The sequence below is a fragment of the Tamandua tetradactyla genome, chromosome 7 (assembly GCF_023851605.1).
Source record: "Tamandua tetradactyla isolate mTamTet1 chromosome 7, mTamTet1.pri, whole genome shotgun sequence".
NCBI lineage: Eukaryota > Metazoa > Chordata > Mammalia > Pilosa > Myrmecophagidae > Tamandua > Tamandua tetradactyla.
In genome coordinates this window covers 104670566-104684909 of record NC_135333.1, presented here as the reverse complement: position 1 = coordinate 104684909, position 14344 = coordinate 104670566, and the positions used below count along the sequence as shown (strand labels likewise).

Sequence of the window (14344 nt, the reverse complement as noted above, 5' to 3'; positions counted from 1 at the left end):
AGAAGGGAAGGCCAAGAGAGGCATCATGTTCATTGCCATTTGACAGAGGAGCCCAGGAACAAGGAGCACTGGCAGCCAGCCCCAGAATACTCGTCTTTGGGAAGAAAGCATTGCCTTGATGATGCTTGATTTGGATTTTCCTAGAAGACTTAAAATCGTGAGCCAATAAATTCCCATTGTTTAGGCCAGCCTATTGCATGGCATTTGCTTTAACAACAAAGAAACTAAAACAGGTGGAATTGGAGTTGTCGAGCAGGGAGCCATTGGTGCCTGATGGTGGGATGTTTCACAGAGGGAGCCTCTAAGCAAAGACCATCACCAGGGAAGGGGACCGGCCAGGGTTTGCTAGGTCCATTGGCCTCTCTTGACTACATCTCCTCCCCACCATGCTGATTCTAGAAACTAATTCAGGATGAGGCGCTCTTCCGCTTGGGAACCAAAGATAACAAGCATGCAGAAGAAAGTTCACTGGCTACCCCTGGTGAGGTTAGGAAGATTGCCAGCAGGACATACCAGGTATGGCTTTTACTGGCCTGGAATCTGGGTGGATATTGACAGAGATGTCAGATTTTGTTAAAGTTTTGGGGGACAACACTCAATGATACTACCCAGAGTCACAGAGATTCCAACTGTATTAGGTTATATAAAAGTACCCAAAATAACAAGTACAACTTCCTTTTATTTAATACATTATATGTTTGGAACACTATTTATACCAAGCACTTTACATTCTACAGATAAGGAAGCTAAAACTTAGAGGGATTAAATCTATTATTTATTTACTCATCACCTCATGCTAGTAAAAGGAAGTTCTAGAATTTCAACTCAAGTCTGTTTGATCTCAACTCTTGTACATGCTGTACTGTTTTCTCATTCTTATCTGTAACTTGTTTCTTTCAGGGCAACATACTTCTTCCGCATGAAAAGCTAAAAACCTCTTGGTAGGAAGATATTTCTCTGCTAAGCATGTCGAGCATCGATGACGCAAGAGGTATCTTCACCGGTGTCTATGCCCTACATCCTCAGAGTCTCGCTTTTAGCCTCAGCGCTGGGTGCTGGGTGCTGGCTGGTGTTCGGAACGTGAACTTGCTCCCATGCATGGAACTGTTCCCTAGTAGGGCCCCCAGGGGGCAGACTGCAGCAGCGATCGCCTGGAGCCCTCTAGTGGTCACGAGGAAGCTCAGCGTTCCTAGGAACATTCTCAAAGCCCAGCCAGTGTTGCCCAGGGAAGCAAGGCTGTGTGACACCCCTAGAGTCACCCTTATAGTGTCCCTTTAGGTGCCTCTGGGGCATGTCCACTGGCCCTGCCTCAACTCAAGATGACTTCTCAGACCTGCCAAGGGTGCTCTTTCGGATGCTGCAGGGTAGATTCTATCACTAAATTTCGGGAAGAATCTAATACAGGTATCTAGAGGACGTGGCAGGAAATCTCAAATTTATTTTTGTATGTCCCTCAAAATGCACAGGGTGTTTTATTTAAATTGACTCCCAGAAGCATCCCTGGATATCTTATACTTTCCCAAGGTAAATATTTAACTAATGCTAGTAACACTTTTAGGTTACATGGGGTAATATAATTATGATTTTCTGGGATGTTTCTAGTTATATTTATAGGATATATTTAAATAATATTGGTAAACCATGCATAGTTTAATGCATAATGCCATTAGCTTGTTTTTCATGACTGCAATGTAATTATGATGACATATTTCATTAGTTTTTCCCTATTCTTTAATAACATAACTCTAGATTATTTTTATTTTTTTGAGTGTAAATATATGAGTGTATTTAAACATACATATATTTTAACAGATTTATTTTGGTTATCAAATGTAGATAGCAACTTTATCTATTTCACTGTCTCCACTAGAATGTACTGATGTCATTTTCTCATTGTATTTAAAATAGACCAATTTATTTTGGAAAAAAAAAAGCCGCTTTTATAAAATTGCAATAGAAAATACTTTGTATTCATGGAAAAAGATACAATTTCTTAATGAAATAGGAAATAATTTCCACTAGGCATATCCTGTTAAAAATCATCCAGTTACCCACTTAACTATTACAAACAAATCAATTACTAAAACTCATTTGTTGATAAAATATTTACAAGGTGACTCAGTACAATGTTAAGTGCTGTAGAAGATACAAATAGGAATGTGACATGATTCCTGTTCTCAAAGTTCAGGGGGAGAAGCAAAGACAAGTAACTATCCTTTAAAGAAGACAAATTAACAGTGGAATCCCATCATCTCAGCAAAACAAAAGTAAACTAACAACCCCAGAAATAAAAAAGGGAGACAAAAATTACAATTTAAATAGTTCTGTTAGTACTGCTCATCATTCCTTTCAGTGGTTGCTTGGAGTAAGCATGAGGCGAGATGTGACTGTGTGGTTCCCTCAGTTTGTCTCTGTTCAGGGGCCCTCTCAAGCATAAGCATATTACTGAGCTGAGTGTGATTCTAATTTTTAGAGATATGCATATATGCATTTTTTTCATGTAAAATGGATCTTCCAACTGCTTCAACTGGTGCTTAACCAAAGAAACAGGAATCTGTTTCATTTAATGAGGGAAAAACAGGCTGTGCTGAATCAACTCATGGTCTCCAGGGGAGTACTTGTTGGAGGACTTTGCAGGGTAATTTTGATTATTCATGATTTTCTCATTTCTATTTTAGAATCTAGGAGGTATAACTCTATTGTAAGATATGTTTCATTAGAGAGGTACAAACAGCGTGCAGGGGCTTAGATGGCAAGTTAGATAGTTTGACTTTATTCTGATATACAGTAAGATGCTGTTAAGGGATTCTGAATGAAGATGGTCATCAAATTAGGTTTTGGGAGATTCATTTGGCAGTAATATTTTAGATAGGAAGGTGAAAAAACTAGAGAGAGAGAGACAATTAAGAAGCTATTATGATTGCTGAAGTAAATAAGAGGTAATGACGGTCAGACCTAGGGTAGAGGCAGAATATATTAACCTTTTTAACTGACTAGGATGGATTACAAATAGAGGTTTTAAATTGGGAAACCATGAGATTGGTGGCTCCTTTAATTAGAATTAGGGAAATCAGGAGAACTGGTTTTGGCTAGGGAGATAAGCATGATATTAGGAGTGCGAGGTGACCATGGGATATCCAGGTGGATATGTTCAGCAAGGGATTGGATGTTGGAAAGGATTGTAAAATTGTTTGGGTTTGTGGTATATTCTGTTTAGGAATGGCAGTTCAAATTATGAGAGCAGACAAATGGCTAATGAAGATCAACCTTAGAGGAAAAAAAAGAAGGCCAAGTACAGATTTTGGGGGATTATGTGCTTTTGAAATGAGTAAGGGAACCAAAGAAACAATGTTGAAGAAAAACATTCAGGGTAAGAGAATTTTAGGACAGGAGACATTAAGTGGTGCTGAAAGTTCAAGAACTAAATAGAAATAAGGAACTAATGTTGGATGTAGCGAAGAATATAATAGGGGAATAAGAAATATTCTAAAAATCTCTTATTTAGGTGAGATAATTTCAGGAAGAAGGGCTGGTAAATGATTTAAGTGTTGTTGAAATTTCAAGGAGATGGAAAATGAATTTGGAAAATTGAGAATTAAAATCCAAAATTAAGATATGTGGTCTATCAAAGGATTTTTTCCTGATTTATAAATTTGTGTTGAGACTTACAAATGTATAAAAATCTGCTTATATTTAGTTATACTAAACATATAAAAATAAAACTCTATATTGTAATAATAATAACTTATATATAATTTGTAACTACTCTTAATAATGCAAATGTAGGAAACTGATGTTTTCTCAGAAATGGATACCAGAGTTGTCGTTAGTGATTTATAAGAGTGTGGGCTAAAGATAGATTGCAAGCCAAAGAATAATTGGAGTTGAAGAAATACAGGCTTAGAGTTCATCTTTAGTGTATTTTTCAACCTTTTTATGTGCACATACTATTCTGAAATCACTTAATATGTAACAACTTTTGTCCATGCCCAGTACTAAAAAAAAAATAAGAAAATATCATACAGCATTTGCTGCCATAGAAGTGAAACTAGAAATATACAGAAACTACGTTTTAGTGCATAATCTGGAGAGTTCATGCAAGGGTTCAATAGAAGAAGAGGGGTTCCATGATGCCTTAATAATGTCAACATATATTTACGGTTCCTTCTTCCCATTTGTGAAATGCTGTAATTCTTTGTATCCTACGTCCGAAAGCCTTTGAAGTAGTGGGGTAGAAGATAGGAACCCTTCTACTGCAGAGAGATTTCCCGTATCAGACACTGACAGGGGTAGGGTGATGGCGCAATACCAATCCTTCCCTGAGTACTGAGGCTGTATTTGTGAGATATGGCTTCCTCATCTGAGCAATATGTATTTTACATTGGGCCTTTTCAGGCACTTAAAACAATTATGGATCATAGAGAATTAACTATGGCCTTTAGAACATATTAGGTTTAATGAGATAAGAAACATGATCACTATTCTTAAGGAATCAAGTTAGCATAAAATGGGAGAAAAATGAGTTGGCAATCTTTGTCTCAAATTAATCAGCCAATGTGAGCAACACATTCTATTCTGAGATAAGGAGTTACAAATACAGTAGTGGTAGTACTTGCCACCTGATAGGATTCTACCACATTTTCTTATTTAAAATGTGTAACATCCATCTCACACAGAGCTGGAAATAGGGCAAGTTTCCTCTTTCTCATTTCTTCCAGAGGAAGAGTTTCTTTTTTCCAGGAAAGTGTTTCTTCTTTCCTCCTCCCTCAAAAATAACAGCTCACGGAGGTTCAGGACACAGGACTTTTGGAACTAAAACTGAGAAAATTCTGGGTAAACCAGGACAAGTTGGTCAAGCTTGTTTGCAACAATGTCACCTGCAGTAATCTCTTCATCAATATTCCTTACTTGATGAAGATTTTAACACCTGGCTCATATCTTTTCCATCACTACCCTTGGTTGATGTATTTAATCCATTCACCCTCTGACATTTTAGTTCTTCGAACTTTTCCCTTAAAATCTTTTCCTCCCACCCCCAGACTTAGCTGCCAATGTTCATATTAAACAAATCTTTGGACTTTGTTATTATGAATAACTGTATCATCCTCAATATCTTAATTTCTGACATCCCAGTCACCAACAGTCACTCTTCTCTTTTTAGCTCACTGTCTCTGTGACAGTTATTTGACCACACTCAGGCTTCCAATCCATTCACTACCACCGTTTTTATTGTCCCTCACCCTCCAGTTCCTGTCCTTGTTTCCTCCATGTCCAGCTTAGATTCCATTGTCCATTTACTCCCTGCAAACACACTTAGCCTTCTTGCTTCACTCTCTGCCTTACTCAAATGGCAGAACACCAACTGTTTGCAGAAAGGTAGTATAGTTTAGTGGTTAAGCGTGAGATCTCTGGACCCACACTGCTTGAATTTTCATCCAACATTTACTAGCTTTGTATCCTTGGGCAAGTTTCATAACAGCTCTGTGCCTCCATTTCTTCATGTGTACCTATGTCAAGAGATTATTGTGATTCTGTTTCAAGGTAAAGTGCTGAGAACGGTGCTTGGCATATAATAAGCCCTCAGTAAATGTTTTTCAAACTTGTAGCTGGTGGCTAAATAAACACACACACACACCTATCTTGGCAGATCTCTTTTTAAATTTCATGACTGTATGTCTTAACGTGGGCCCTTAATACCACTGTGCATTTCAGTTGACCACATTTCCCATTCTATTACTGATTTGCTCTTTTCATGATCAGAGATGATTATTTCATGCCTTCTTTCTTCTCACACTCCCAATACCCTCTCCCTGCCTCTCACTCTCAGCTGATGACCTGCTTCTTACTTGAGAAAGCACATAAAATAAGAAGTTAGCCAACCTGCCACCACTGAACAGCCTCCCCATGTATGCCTATTTTTGTTACAATGGAAGTGTCTCTACACCCATTTTAGGACGATTTCTTTACTAGTACACTGGATTCCATCTCTTGTCACCTCAGCAATTTTGCTGCTTTTTTTCTCTTACATCATTACATTTATCCTTTCCTCTTTACTGTAATGTGCTATAAAGTTAATCAATAACCATAAAAGGAGAGAGACAAGAGACCTCCCTTACTTCTCTGCCCCCTATAGCTACCACAAACATATTTACCATTTTTTATACATACTTCACTGTTTCCACAGGTTCACCGCCTATCTTCATGACAAATCCAACCAGGCTTTTATTCCCACTGTTATACCGAAATCCTTGCAACCTCTATTTTGCCAAATCTGTTCTGATGGGTCCTCAGACCTCATCTTTCTCTGCTTATCAACAGTATTTAGCCTAATTGATCACTTCCACGTTCTTGAAACTTTTTTCCCCTTTGGTTTTGGGACACCTCACCTTCCTGATGTGTTGTATTTCTTCTCATTCTTCTCGACAAGATCGCCCTCAGGACACTTAAATGTTCACTTGTAAATACCGGAGCGCTCCAGAGCTCAATTCTCGGCTCTCTTGGGCTTGCTGAAGTGGTTGGAGTAACTGAAACCGGGAGAAATTAATTGCACAGTTTTTGTAAAAGGCAATTAGAAATATATTAGAATAAGGAAATGAGCGTGATTTGTAGGAAAGAGAAAAGTCATTTACATTTATGCTGAGTTCTACTAAATATCAGATCATGTATTTGTGGTGAATTCAGTTCCACAAATGTTTTCTGAGCACTGGAAACAGATAGTAGAGCGGAGACGCAAAGATGAAGCAGATGAAGTTCATAATAGCATGGTTCTGATAGTAGTCATATTGGTATCCTAATTAAATTAATAGAAAACCTAGGACTAAATCAATATTAGAACTAGAAGGAAAATTCTTGGTGTTTTCTAGGTCTCTGATAAAGTTAGTTGCCTCCACAGACTGAATACAATAAAGAATGAAGTGTGGCTAAATTACAGGTTTAAAAGGTGTTCAAGTGGAAAATTGCTAGAAAGGGTAGTAAAATAACCACAAAAATACAATTGTCCTTGGCATTTTCAACTTAACTATCTCAGAGCTTTTAGAAAATCTGTTCTTGTCTTTTTCAACAAGATATCCTGTTTTCCAGCCAGCCGCCAGTAGGATTTTTGTATTGGTACAATTGGATTTTCTTTTTTGTAAATTTTTTTTTAATGAAGAATAAACTAGACTATGGATAGATAATTTTGTTTTATTAATATTAGAACAAACTAATAATTTTAGTTATAAACATGCTTAGATGTTTTATGTATGGCACCAACAAAATTCAAACACATTTTGTCTATTTAGATTTGGATTTTTGGTGAATGTTGCAAAAGTTAGAGGATGACATTTGCAATTTATACCTAACTCTAAATAATAATATAAAAGTAATAGTGCTGATAGTGATTGCTACTTTCTATTGAGCAACTACTTACACTTGGCTATTTACTTCTGTTCTTTTATCCCTTTCAGTGACTTCATAAAGTGGTGTTATTATTCACAGGAAGTAACAGAGATTCAGAGAAGTTTATAATTTTTGCAAGGAAATTAGAAACATGCTCACAGTCCTCTTACTTCCAAAGGGAAAGGAAAAGGAAACAATTAAGTACCAGATTCTATGATTGTTACTTTTGTGTAAGTGTCTTTAATCAAAAGTAAGAGTTAAGAAAAAGATTGCAATATGATCTTCATACTTAACACATTGTACAACATCAGTACAGAATCTGATGACATTTTACATTAGATTTGTGGTGCTTTGTAATGACTTTTCCCTACCTTATCATTGCATTTTATATGCAGTGATTAAATCCTTGACTCTAAACAGAGTTAAATGCGTTATTTCACATACAGATTTTCCCTTTAATTTAATGATTGTTAAAGTATTTCTTCTCTGTAAATCAATTTATAAAACTATTAGTCCTCATTTAAAAATATAGCTGCTGGGATCAGGTTCTCAGTCTGTATACATATGACATAGCCATATAGATAACCTTTCCTATTGCAGCATCCAAGCACACAGCAGGTGTAGGACATTTTGAACTTCTCATTTAATAGTGGTTTCTTTAGAGATCTTTCCATCCGTTTGTTGGTTGTAAGTTAGTAAATGATATTTGGTTCTTTCTATGGTCAAGTGCATTGATGTGAATATCTTGAGATGAATGTTGAGTTCTTCTGTGTACATAATAAGAAACACCCTGATGGTCAAAAGGAGAAAACTATTAAAATGCCCTAAAGCTGGCAAAATAAAACAGAAATAAAAGTCAGGTAAAAGAGAAATTGGATTTTAACTTGCTCTCTTTAAGTGATTTATTACAGTTTCTCTTCCTGTGGCTCCTGCTAACTCTTCTGTAATCAGGTGTTAATGTTTCAGTTGAAAAATGAAGTCCAGGCAGATGTGTGAGTGGAAGCTAAGAGCTGAGAGAGTGTGGGGGTGATGAGGAGGGAAGGGAGAGCCAATATACTGCACCAGGAACTTTGAATCATCCTCTTGGATAATAACTTTTCTTGTTTTATTATTATTTTTTTAGTTCTTTATCGGGTAAGCGAGCTGCCTCTTTAGATTTTTCTTTGCTTAATGAAAGTAAATATAGAAGGTTTTAGACAACCCCCTTCCCAATCTTGAGAAATAAAAAAAACAGATATATGATACAGACCAAGTTTTCTTTTATCCACTGTCCTTGTTTGTTCAGGAGATGGAATTATAAAAATTGATTCTGGGCTGAAAGTTCCCAAATTACAACCTGGTTAATGACAACCTTAGAAATAAATCAGCATCACTATTGTTCAGTGCTTGTCTAGGTGTCTTAAGGAATGTTCACATGGTTTTGTACCCAGGAACTTATCATTTTAGCTAAACACAAATAATACTGTAAAATACAATTGATTGAATTTAATGATTGGATTTAATGAAGCTGTTAAATGCCAACTATGCACCATGTTTGATTTTAAGTAAAAAAAAAAAAGATGAATTAGTCTCTCTTCTGAGAGAGCGTAAGTCTTTTATGAGAAGCAGGCAGGTTGATAGTCAACAGTGATTGCTATTAATAGCAATTTAAAAGTAGGTGAATCCCGTATTAGGTTATAGACAAAATATAGTGGTTTCAAGAGGAAGGTGAGGGTGTGTAATTCTACAAAAGAGGCACTGTGTACTCTGTGCATTTCTTCCATTTGCCAGGTATGCAGAGTTCTCTGAAAAGTGCTTTGAAAAGTATGTTGGAAAATCCTAGGGTTTACCCCAGGTTTTACCATTTGGTGCAGTCCACTAATTTGGGGGAGCGAGTGAAAAATCTCCCGTTTTATCTCTCAGGATTCTGTTCGGTGTCCCCCACACGTGCTCCCAGACTGGCCTCAGGACCCCCGGACTTTCCTGAGCATTTCTTTTACCTTGAAATGATAGGTTTGCTTTACTAATCTCTAAGTCTGGAGGTGAATGCTATTCAGGTTTTTGCTTGCAGGACCTACCAAGTGCTTGGCGCATTGTAGCCTCTCAAATGTGGTTAACTGAACTAAGAAAAAGATATGCTGTTTTGATCCCACCCAAAAAACTTTACCCTTCTCCCCCTTCCCCAAATTACCTCCTTCTATTTGATTATGGGTATTAGAGAATACGCTTCTTTAATAAATTCCGTAGAAATTGTGAAGGATTTCCTTTTTAAAGCTATTTTAAGGATTTCCTAATTTCTTGTCCATAAGAAAAGAAGGATGGAAAATCCAGACCTCCAGCTTTATTTCTCATCCTTCACCCTTTTATCAGATTCCTTCTTTTGTTTGAAAGCAACTTCCACAAAGGACATTAACCTTGCATTTTCCTTTCCCCTTACATATTTAGACACACAGTCACCTGGTTTCTGTATTGTATCCATTAGTCCTATACAGTAATAGTATCTTTTGATGTTTAAAAGATGTTCCAGACTTAAGCACTTTAAAATAACGTATCATTAAATGAAACTAGATTTGGTGGCCAAGAAAATTCAGCTGTACTTCATTTATAAGGTATGGAATCAAAGCATATCACTAGTTGTGATACTTTTCCCCACAAGATGGCAGTGTAGTTCTTCTGATTATTTGAACTCTTACCAGCCCAAGGTTTTTTTTTCCAAAGTATTTTCCCTTCCATCTCTTTCTATACATATAAAAGTGACATATAACAAAGAATATAAGACCTTCACTTCATAAAAGGCTAGATTTGCTGTCTGATTTTGTTATACATTCATAGCAATGAAAGAATTTCTTTCATTGAATAATTAATAATAGGAATTACTACACAACAAATAACAAATAATCACCAGAAGTGAGAGGCAATATTTTTTCCCCAACTTTTTTCTTTAATCAATTGTTTCTCAAGGTAAATGAAAATTGTTAAACATAATCTAGCCTGCATACAGATTAGGAATTATTTTTTAACACTCAATGGAATTTTAGTGTTTTTTCAGATTGGGTGTTTGAGGATGAGTGACTTATTTAATACAATGAATATTTTTAGAAGTCTTTTATAATATTTCCAGTAAGTCTCATGCCTGTGAGATTCCTGTAGGTTTCAAGTCTGTTTCTTTATGATATCATGGCAGTGCAGCTTAACTGTGTCTTCCTGATCTAAGAGAAAGGTCTTCAGAATGGCCACTTCTGTTAAAAAGTGTCCAATTCATTTAGTCTTATGTAGAAAAAAACTTAGATATAGGACCAATTTTTAACTAAATATTTTGGTGTTTAATTGCATCTTCAGATTTGTTCCAAATATTTTTAGTACTACTTTTTGGAGTTTCAAAATTTTGTAGAGAAATTCACAAATGCATTAGTTTATAATAATGGTTTTGAACACTTTTTATATGTGCAAAGTACAGTTTCAATAGGATCTACACAGGAAAACAACATTTCACTATTACTTTCGTATGTTTCACTAAGCATGAAAAAATATTGCTTAAAATATATTGACTTAGATTTAAAATATTTGGGGGGTGAATTATTTTTGAGAATCACTTTGAGAATACTGGATTCATTTAATGAAAATTACATGTTGACCCAAAATATTAAAGGTTTTAATCAAAGCCCTAACATAATCTCCTTGTTAGACTCAGAAATTTATTAAACAAAAAGTCCAAGCATCAAGAGAAAACAAATTAGTACGTGCAGTTCCTAATTTTGTCTAATTACAATGAGTATGCAGTGTATTCACATTCATAAAATCACTTAAGTTATCAATGTCTGAGACAACAATTTGTGTTTATGAATTGCACATTTATATGGAGTGAATTAATGTGCTAATTAGAATACTCTGGCAAAAGAGAAGCCAGGCTGTGGTTTGGTTTCCTTTTATCTATTTACACCTAATTGGATCTCTTAATGGTGAGTGGGTGGAAAAGCCATGGTTAAATTTAAAATTGCTGAATGCAAGTTAGCAGATATGTTCATGCTTTTTTTTTGAGATTGAAATACTTAAATACTACTAAGTCATTTTAATAATTATTTTTGTCAAAGGCCTACTATAGGTCAGACACATCAAGCATTTATTTAATTCATGCAGTAATCCTATGGAGTAGGTCTCTATTTCTTTCACAGATGAAGACACAAACTAAGGGAAATTAAATTTACCGAGAGTCAGGCAACTCGTGAGTGGGGGTTGGGTTCTGAATGTATGTTCCTTAGACTTCAAAACCTATGCTTTTATCCACTAACCTATATTATGTATTTAACTGCCATATCATGTTGCTTTTAATGACATCCAACTTAAAGTGACATGTCATCTTCTTAGTGTGTAAAGAAGCTTAGGCTTTCTGATCGTGTTGTCTAGAACAAAATAGGGGCTTTTGTAAAAGGGATTGGTCAAGTTATGGTAATATAGGCAACAGGTTCTGGACTTTTCAAAGGATAGGGATGTGTGCAGCTCTCCTGGGGCAAAATGGAACTTTCCCTTCCCTTTTTGTCTTCACCCTCTAACTTTCTTCTATCTTACTCTGTTGATGTACAAAGTGCAAGCTTACCTAGGCTCTACTGGGTGAAATCTGATTGTATCAGTTTAAAAATACTTAAATCCCACCAAATTCATTACCTTTCAACACTTTGTCAAAAGATAAAATGTTTCTATTCCAAAATACTGCCAAACTCTTAAAAGAATGAGATTTCTTTACACTTGATAAACTAAAATTGCAACTGAAGGACTCTTTGAATCATTTATTAGGGAAGATTCTCCACACTTTATGTTGCTAAAAGATCTAGAGGTTATTAAAGAAAATACAGTCATGAATATCTTAAAAGAGTGGATAGGTGATCATCTGAGTGAGATGGGTTTGGGTAAAGTGAAGACTCATAGAGATATAAAATTCTTAAGGTTTATTTTAATTCTAAATTAACCTCAACCCTGAGTTCCATGACTCCTTAATTAATGCCAGAAAGAGGAACTGTGCCATGCGGGAAGCTACATCTAGCAAGAAGCTAGATAAGAGATTGAAGCAGAGCAGCACACAGACCTGGTGAGAGTTTTTGTGAATTGAATCTCTGATTGGCTGATTCTTCCTTTCCCTCATTCACTCATTCACCCAGTCACCAATTGATTGTACTTGGTGATTGTATCACATTCAGTTCAATATTTATTGATGCCTGTGTTGTAGGCACTGGGGAGGTACTGAAGGCCTTAATTTACATGGAAAATTAAATAATGAATTCAATGTGTTTGCCTCAACACATGATTATATCTTTTATGGTATCGTTGATTCAGATCCTTGGGGCTATAGTCCTTGTTTTTTAATTCTCAGATTGCTTGAGTTGATAATAATATGTCAATTGATAAAGAATCAACGGAATTAGGTACTTGGTTGACTGAATTCACCTAATTGATTTTTAAAGGATTTGTTATATGTCTTAGACATAGTCTTCATATATTAGGAAACAAAGTGCTCTGTTACATCCATATGGTAATCTGCTAGAAGTGGTACTAATAACAATAAAATAATGTCTATAATTGTAATGGTAAGCTCTACTTCATTGGTGGGAAGCAAACTTTATAAAAGTGCCTTAAATATTCCATTCATGGTCAGATTTAGCAGTTTATCTAAAACCACATTAAACACATATGTTATCTTGGACAAATCACTGTCATACCTGTCGCTCAGTTCCTCTTAAGTAAGACAAAAAATTGCACTAGATGATCTCTAAGTTTAAGATCAACACTAAAGTTTTATAATTTTATGATTTGATTTTCCTCCTAATCTTGGAAATTTGAAGAATTCTATTTTTAAATTTTACTGTCAGATGATACCTAGCAAGGTATCTTACACAAAGTAGACAATAAATTTAGTTAGGGAATAAAAGGTTTATAGAGTATTACACTGATATCAACTTTGCATTCATTAATTGAATCAAATGATCTGTATGCCTGGGAACCTAGCAGGACATTAAAACCAAGGTCCCAGGAACTCTTAACACTATGACCAAAGACTGAAGTTTTCCATAGGATGACACAGATGTTCAATAATGTTTTGTTTTTTCCTAAGAAAGATGTAAGATGTAGCCAATTCACTGACACAACAACATAGTCCTTGCTGTTGATATGATTAAGTAAATAAATGAATGGCTCAAAGTTTTAATCGATGGCTATTTTTTTTCTAGAAAACAGAAACAAACCTAAGGTCTCTTTATTCATGTAGCTTACAATTTAGTGGGTAAAGATGGATAAAAAACTTAGAAAATGGCAACAATTTTAGATAGTAACAAGGACTGTGCACAGGGTAATGGGAGAGATGTGAGGTGGCTGAGGGTGTGTATAGAGAGAACAGTCAGAGAAGACCACTCTGACAAGTGAAGATAGTGGGTAAAAATATTGCAGGTATTTAGAAAAGCTAAAGCAAAATCTTACTTTAGCTATGCATAGAGGTTGACATTTTCAAGGGATGCTAGTGAAGAAGTGGGCTGAGATGAAACTGGAATTAGGCAGTGTCGAATTGGTGTTGGATCTTCTAGGACTTGATAAAGAGTTTGCATTTTATTCAATTTGCAATAAGGATATGGAGGAGTTTTAAATATAAAGCACATGCTCCTGTTATATAAATGTATATTCTGAGATTGTGGATGTTGAGGTACACGGAGCCTAAAAATTCCTTCTCCTTCTCTTGTGTCCATAGTGATATCATATTACTACTTTTGAAATGCATTTCTGAAATGACTTTATTAAAATGGGAATGACTTTCTCTGTTTATGAATTAAGGATTGCAGTATTTTAAAATGTCACTTTGAGAAATGAGGAGCAAATACAATAAACTCCAAGAGGAAGTGAAAAATACGTTTGTAATCTATTTTCAGATAATTCAGCATTTACAAACTTTTTTATTAAGTGAAATTTCTGAAACAGTAGGTGTTTCACAATAAAACAAAGATCCTAT

The 14344-nt window shown here is 35.5% G+C and overlaps 1 protein-coding gene across 3 annotated transcripts in view; it reads left to right on the top strand.

Moving 5' to 3' along the window:
• The first annotated feature begins 1266 nt into the window (after window positions 1–1266).
• The window catches only part of NELL2 (neural EGFL like 2), a 531530-nt gene continuing 518452 nt past the window's right edge, over window positions 1267–14344 (top strand). The window contains exons 1-2 of one of the 3 annotated variants that reach the window (XM_077170644.1): window positions 1319–1364; window positions 1467–1524. The gene's annotated coding sequence lies outside the window, so the exon portion shown is untranslated. Of the gene's footprint in view, window positions 1525–14344 lie in introns of all 3 variants that reach the window. The other 2 variants (XM_077170643.1, XM_077170642.1) reach the window with 2 other exon arrangements.